Source organism: Adiantum capillus-veneris, chromosome 24 (assembly GCF_014529385.1).
Source record: "Adiantum capillus-veneris isolate H3 chromosome 24, ASM1452938v2, whole genome shotgun sequence".
NCBI lineage: Eukaryota > Viridiplantae > Streptophyta > Polypodiopsida > Polypodiales > Pteridaceae > Adiantum > Adiantum capillus-veneris.
Genome location: NC_140954.1, coordinates 105,849,021 through 105,856,072, shown reverse-complemented (window position 1 = coordinate 105,856,072; position 7,052 = coordinate 105,849,021).

The window sequence follows — 7,052 nt, the reverse complement described above, 5'->3', positions numbered from 1 at the left end:
CCATGTGGATTGCCACGTGGTGCGCTGCTGTCAACGTGGCGTGCCACGCAGTTGCCATGCTGATGTGGTGCCTACATGGAATGCCATGAGAACAACGATGCACAACATGGTAGTCCACATGGGCTACGGGCCGCCTACTGTCCATGTGGACTGCCACATGGATTGCAGTCCCCTTTGATCCGCCCCTTTGACCGCCCCCCCGTGCCACTGTCGCTCCCTTGATCCGCACCCCGGCCCCTTCGTCCCTGACCCCCCCCCCCCCCCCCCCCCCCCCCCCCCCCCCCCCCCCCCCCCCCCCCCCCCCCCCCCCCACCCCACCCCACCCCTTTTTCCCCTATAAAAGCTCACTTTTCCTTCTTTATTTTTTCCACACTCTTACTCTTTCTTAAGCATTAGTCATCTTTATCTCTTTGAAAAGAAAAATTTTTTTATTTCGTTATCTCACACCTTTGCAAACCTTCTCCTCCCACTCTCTCTCATTTCATTTCTCTTAAACTTTCTCCTCACACCTTCAAACCTCTTCTCTTACTTTCACATTTCATCATTTCTTTGGAAGCCATAAGCACCCTAATTAACAAACAAAATGCCAAGTTTAACATACATGTGGTAGTGATGTATGTGAACACACTTAGGACCGTCGGGGCATTTTTTCCATCACGAGGAGGTTTTCCCCCCCGTGCATTGTATATACGTCCATCACTCTAGGGCTAACTCATCTTTCCATTGCACACTAAGTATCTCTATTGTGTGCCTTGAGCTTCCCATCTTCTCCAAGTTGTATGTGTTTTCCAGCAACCCTAATTCCAACAATTGGTATCAGAGCAGGTTGCGTCCTCCCGGGCTTAGTCGCCAGCAGCTCCAGCACACACCTGCTCACTTTCTTCGATTTCTGTGAGCTTTGGCGAGCGTTCGCTGGTTGAAAAATATTAAGGGAGAACTCGAAGATTTTAGTCTGCTTAGATTTTTGATTCGGGCTCATTTCGGCCTCCGTTTTCGCTATAGGTAGTACTGCGCATGCTATTTTTTCATTTTGTGCAGCATTTTTGTCAGTGCCATTTTCTGTATAGCAGGTCCCTTACAGTCTTCTACGGTTTGTGCTATATAGCATGTGTTGTTCCCGCTTTGTTTCTCCTCTTTTGGGGCAGTTTTTACATCAGGCGCAGGCATTTGCCATGGCCGACAACAACACACGTGTTCAAGATGTTTGTTGTTGAGGACAGATTGGATGGGGACAATTACCCTATGTGGGCTTACATGATGCAACATGTTCTTGTGTCAAAGGGTGTCTAGAATATTGTACAGGGCATTGATGTACGTCCCGGTTCTAAGGATGTAGGCAACGTAGAGGATGTGGCACGTCTTGCTGCAAGGATTGCTACTGTTAGAGTTGTTTTGCCTACGACAGAACAAACTCGTTGAGATGTAAAAGATGCACACACTCATGCATTGATTTCATTGTCTGTGAAGCGCACTATTACTCCACACATTCTTTCCACAAAATCTGCAAAATAGGCTTGGGATATTTTGGCTAGTCTTTACGCAAGTGGCAATGAGGAAAAAGTTTCATTGTTGTGTAAAGCGCTGGAGTCAAAAATTATGCATGAGGAAGATGATATGGACACTTTATTTGTTGGTGTCAAGAATATCAATGAGCAACTTATTTCTGCAGGTGAAGTCATTTCAAACAGTTTCCTTATGCAGACTAATCTTGATGCCTTGCCAGATTCTTACAAGAATTTTTCTAGTACTTGGAGACTTATGACCCAAGAAAATCCTGAAGTTGTTAAGTTTGATGCATTATGCACATTGTCGTTGCAAGAGTCGCTTTCCAAAAAAACAGGACTAGACAGCGTGCAGCTGAATAGTCCTTTATTGCTGCTCAAAGAAAAGGTGGTAACAGTAATGCAGCCACTTCTCATGGTTCTTCTGAGAGTGGAAAATCACCTATTCCTAATGCTTTTGTTGGCAGCAATTCGTCTGGAAATTCTGGTGATAAGGGCAAAAAGAAGATGCGTTGCCTTTTTTGTTCACCTAATGCTTAATTGATCGAGCCGTGTCCTAAGTTGAAGGCCAAAGAGGCTAAGAAGAAAGAGGCTGGTTCCACTACTAATGCTGGTTCCACTACAAATGCAGCTATTGTTGAGTCTTCTGTGAAAGGAGACTGTGATGCTGATGTTGATGTAGAATGGGCTTTTAATACAGAGTGCACTTAAAATCCTATTGTCCATGATGCATGCATGTCAGCTGCTGCAGATTCACATGTGTGGTATTTTGACAGTGGTGCTACAAAGCACATTACCTCACATCGTGATTTATTTACCTCTCTTGAATCTGGCCCTCATGGGAATTCAATTACTTGTGCCAACAATGTCTCTTATCCGGTTCAGGGAATTGAAAAGATTGTGCTTACTGCTGCAACTGGTAGTTCTTTCAAACTTGTTGATGCACTTTATGTACCCAGAATCAAGAAGAATCGTTTGTATGTATCTGCACTTGCTAGACTTGGTCTTGTAGTCAAATTTGTGGATGACAGATGTATAGTACATGATCTCAATTTTTGGTGATTAAATTGTTGCATCTGGCATTTTATGCCGTGGGCTGTATAAGCTCACTTTGTATGACAAGTGTGGCAAAATTTTGCAAATGCAGTTGTGGATTCAAAGTCTATTTCAGATGCAAAACTTTGGCATGCACATTTTGGACATTTGAATTTTGCTAGTTTGCTGCGTTTGTAGAAATTTGATATGGTTGTTTCTTTGCCACCTCTTGAAGCACCTGTCAAACATGTTTGTGAAGGCTATATTTTGGGTAAGATGTAGCGTTCTAAGTTTCCAAAGGATGGTTCAGTTAGGGCCACATGCAAGTTGTAGCTTGTGCATAGTGATGTTTGTGGGCCCATGCAAACTCTGTCCTTGGGCATTTACCTTTACTTCGTGACTTTTGTTGATGATTACTCCAGGCATGCATGGGTGTATCCGCTTAAGGAAAAGTATGAAATGTCTATGTGATTCAAATTTTTTTTGGCTATGGCTGAAACTGTCTCAAAATGTACTATGGGCACCCTCCGTTCCGATCGAGGGGGGGAGTATATGTCTCATGAATTTAATGCATTTCTGGCTAGTCGTGGGATAAAACACCAATGTACAGTGCCTTATACACCTCAACAAAATGGTGTTGCTGAGAGGAAAAATAGGTCACTTATGGAAATGGCACGATGTATGGTCAAAAGTCAAGCTTTGCCGCATTCGTTTTGGCTTAAGGCCGCCACTTATGTGCTTAACAGGTGTCCTTCAAAAGCTTTGCAGTCTATGAATCCATATGAATCATGGCATGATAGAAAGCCTTCTATGAGCACATGCGTGTTTTTGGCTGTTTGGAATATGCTTTGCTACCACAAACACAACGCAAAAAATTGGATGATAAGACTGCCAAATGTATTTATACTGGTTATAGTGCTGAAAGCAAAGGTTACAGGTTGTATCATCCACAAACAAAGCGTATTCTGGTTTCAGAGATGTTGTGTTTTGGAAGATTATGTTCAGCCCTTGCTGTCATGTACTAGAGATAGTAATGTAAGCTCAAAGGACTTTATGACACTTTGTTGCCTCTTTTCAATGGTGGAAGTTTGAATGTAAATTCTAATGAGGCAAATGTACAGCATATGGGGTTTCTAAAAATGTCACAGACCAGCCTATTACTGATGCAGATGTACGTGATGCACTTGATGAGGAAAGGACTGAAAATGAGCATGCTAGAGGTATGCCAAAATGGTTGGTGCATACATTGTGTGACAATAAATTGGATGCACCTTTGTCTAGTCGCACTCGTTCAGGCTCTCGCCATGCATCTTATGCATCAGATTGTTATGCTTTGGTTGTGTTTAACTTACATGATGTTAACCTTTGTCTTTTGATGAAGCACATAATTCAAAAAATTGGCTACCATGAAATCGGAATATGATGCAGTTATAGAAAATGACACATGGACTTTATGCGATTTGCCTCCTGGGAAAAAGGCTATAAGGCTCGACTTATTGCAAAGGGTTATGCACAACAAAAAGGCAAAGATTAAAGAGACTTTTGCTCCCATTTTCCGTATGAATACTGTGCGTTTTCTATGTACATTGGCACCTCATTTTGGTTGGGATGTACATCAATTAGACATTGTTACTGCTTTCTTGAATGGTGACTTATTTGAGGAAGTTTATGTAACGTAGCCTCGCGGTTTTGTCAAGAAAGGACAAGAGGATAAAGTGTGCAAATGTAACAAATATTTGTATGGGTTGAAGCAATCTCCTCATGCTTGGTATGAGAAGGCTGACACTCATTTGGTCAAATGAAGCTTATGTAACAGTCCAATAGAAAGCACATTGTATGTAAAGCGTGATGGTGATGTACTTCTCATTGTGGTTCTCTACGTGGATGATTTGTTGATCACTGGACCAAATGAGAGACATATTGCTGAATTTAAGGCTAATTTGAATGCTACTTTCAAGATGAAAGATTTGGGGTTGTTGCATCATTACTTGGGTATACAGTTCAAGCAATGTGATGGTGGTATTGCCTTATGTCAGAAAAGTTACATAGAGACATTGCTATGTAAGTTTGGACTTGAGGATTTCAAACCTATTGCCACTCCCATGGAAATAGGTTTGAAATTGATTCTTCATGATGCTGGTGATCCTGCAGATGTCACTCTTTACCAAACTGCTATTGGATGCCTCATTTATGTATGCAACACGAGGCTGGATATTCAGTTTGCAATCTCACAGGTTAGCAGATTCATGCATAGCCCAGGGTCTAAGCATTGGCAGGCTGTGAAGAGGATTTTTTGCTAGTTGAGTGGCACTTTACATCTTGGCTTGTTTTATCCCGGAGGGGAATCATTGCCACTAGATTTGAATGCTTTTTCGTACTCAAATTGGGCTGGTTGTTTTGACACACGAGTGTCCACAAGTGGTTTTTGTATCATGCTTGGCAGCTCATGCATATCATGTTTGAGCAAGAAGCAACCTAATGTGGCCACTACCAGTTGTGAGGCTGAGCACAGGGCAGTCTTCATAGCTACGGTTGAGTGTGTATGGCTCAGATGCCTTATGGCTGATTTGGGTGTTGGACAGGACACTGCCAACACTATCTACACTGACAATCAGAGCGCATTGGTAGTTGCAAGGAACCCAATTTTTCATGCTCGCACAAAACACATTGAGGTGAATTACCACTATGTCAAGGAGAGTCTCTCAGCAAGAGAGATCAGCTTGGCTTATGTGCCAACACAGGGCAACCTTGCAGATCTTTTCACAAAGGCATTGTCTTGTGAGAAGCTATAAGCTTTCCGCAAAGCTTTGGGCTTACTCCCCTTTGTGGAATGATCATGTCCTCAGAGCATGTCACTTCCCTTTACTCTATGTGCTAGCTCTCGTTCATCGCATCACTCCAGGGGGAATTTGTTGCTATATACATGTGGTAGTGGTGTGTGAACACACTTAGGATTGACGGGGCATTTTTTCTCTCACTAAGAGGTTTTTTCCCTCGTGCATTGTATATACGCCCATCACTCTAGGGCTAACTCATCTTTCCATTGCACACTAAGTAATACACTCTCTATTGTGTGCCTTGAGCTTCATTTGTCTTCTCCAAGCTATGTGTGTTTTCCTGCAACCTTAATTCCAACAGATACTGCTGTCTAAAACACATTTAGAAATCCCAAAACCTTTAGGTATTTGAGAAAAACTTTGTGGTATATCAATTCAATGATATCATGAGTGAAAGCACTAAAATTGTATATTTAATTGGGCCAAGAGTTGCATCTCCTGAGCACACCAAAGAATGGAAACATGCACTAAGGTGCATCGGGAGCTTGAGCTGCACCCATTAGGAGCCTGCTATTTGGATAACAAAAAATTAGGGTCACTTGCTTATCAACTACTCAACCCCTCTTTGGAATTGTTGTCCGCTCAGGGTACATGTGGTGCTTGAGGTTCTTTGTACATCCTTTGCTAATTTAATATAACATCCCCACTCATAATTGTTAGTATGGCAAAAAAAGAGAGAGGATGAGGTGATAATGCATGTAAAACCACTTAATGCCTCCCTCTCATGTACAGAAATGGGTAAAATTTTTCTATAATCTCTTAAAGTGGCTTAAATATACTTAAAAAAATACCCCTTCTCTAGATGTGACTTTATTGAGTTTTATGGCCAATAAAAACCCTGGAGGGGGGGCGGTGGGAACAATACGTTAGCACATCAATCTACATGCTAACTATGCATTTAATCTATTCATCTATCTATGCATCCATCTAATTATCTCTCATTTATAAGCTATTAATCCATGCTTCTTTCCACCTATATACCTATCTACATGTCTATCTATTGATGGATACATGAATAATAATCACAACTTATTAACTTATCAATTTTATAATCTACTTGTTAAGTATATAATTATATGTATGCTCATGCTTCATGATCGATATTATTTTATCTAAGTGTCTATAATTCTTTAGCTATCTCTCTCTATCTATACATGTGTGAAGGGTCTCTCTGCATATGTGTCCATGAAATGTTATTCAAAAGCCTATGTATCCATCAATTATATACCTCTCCACCTATGGTGACATGATGAATCTAATCAATGAAACTTTTCTACCTATCTATTTATATATTGTGGTGTGGATGGCGGATAAGCACTGGTGTGAATCCCCATATGTAGCTACCTAAGCATAATATAAGGATGTGCTTGTGCTCGCATGGGGCACGCTTAGTTTGGTCCTATCTTGCCTTACACACATGCACACCACATTGGTGGAGGCGGTGGGTAACGCTCCTTTATTTTCTTGAGCTAGGCCCCCTATTTGTTATCTTGGCTCTAGACCCTAGCTATGACATTTTAATTTCCCTTTGATCCTGGGTAGCCTTGTTGCCAATTAGTCTCTGTCTAGCCTCTCACTAGCCTTATCCACACTCAAGCCTTCTCATGATCGTCATCTCACCAAATTTGTACACTCCTCTCAAGAAGAATGTTGCTTACAATTCCAATAGTTGTTGCCC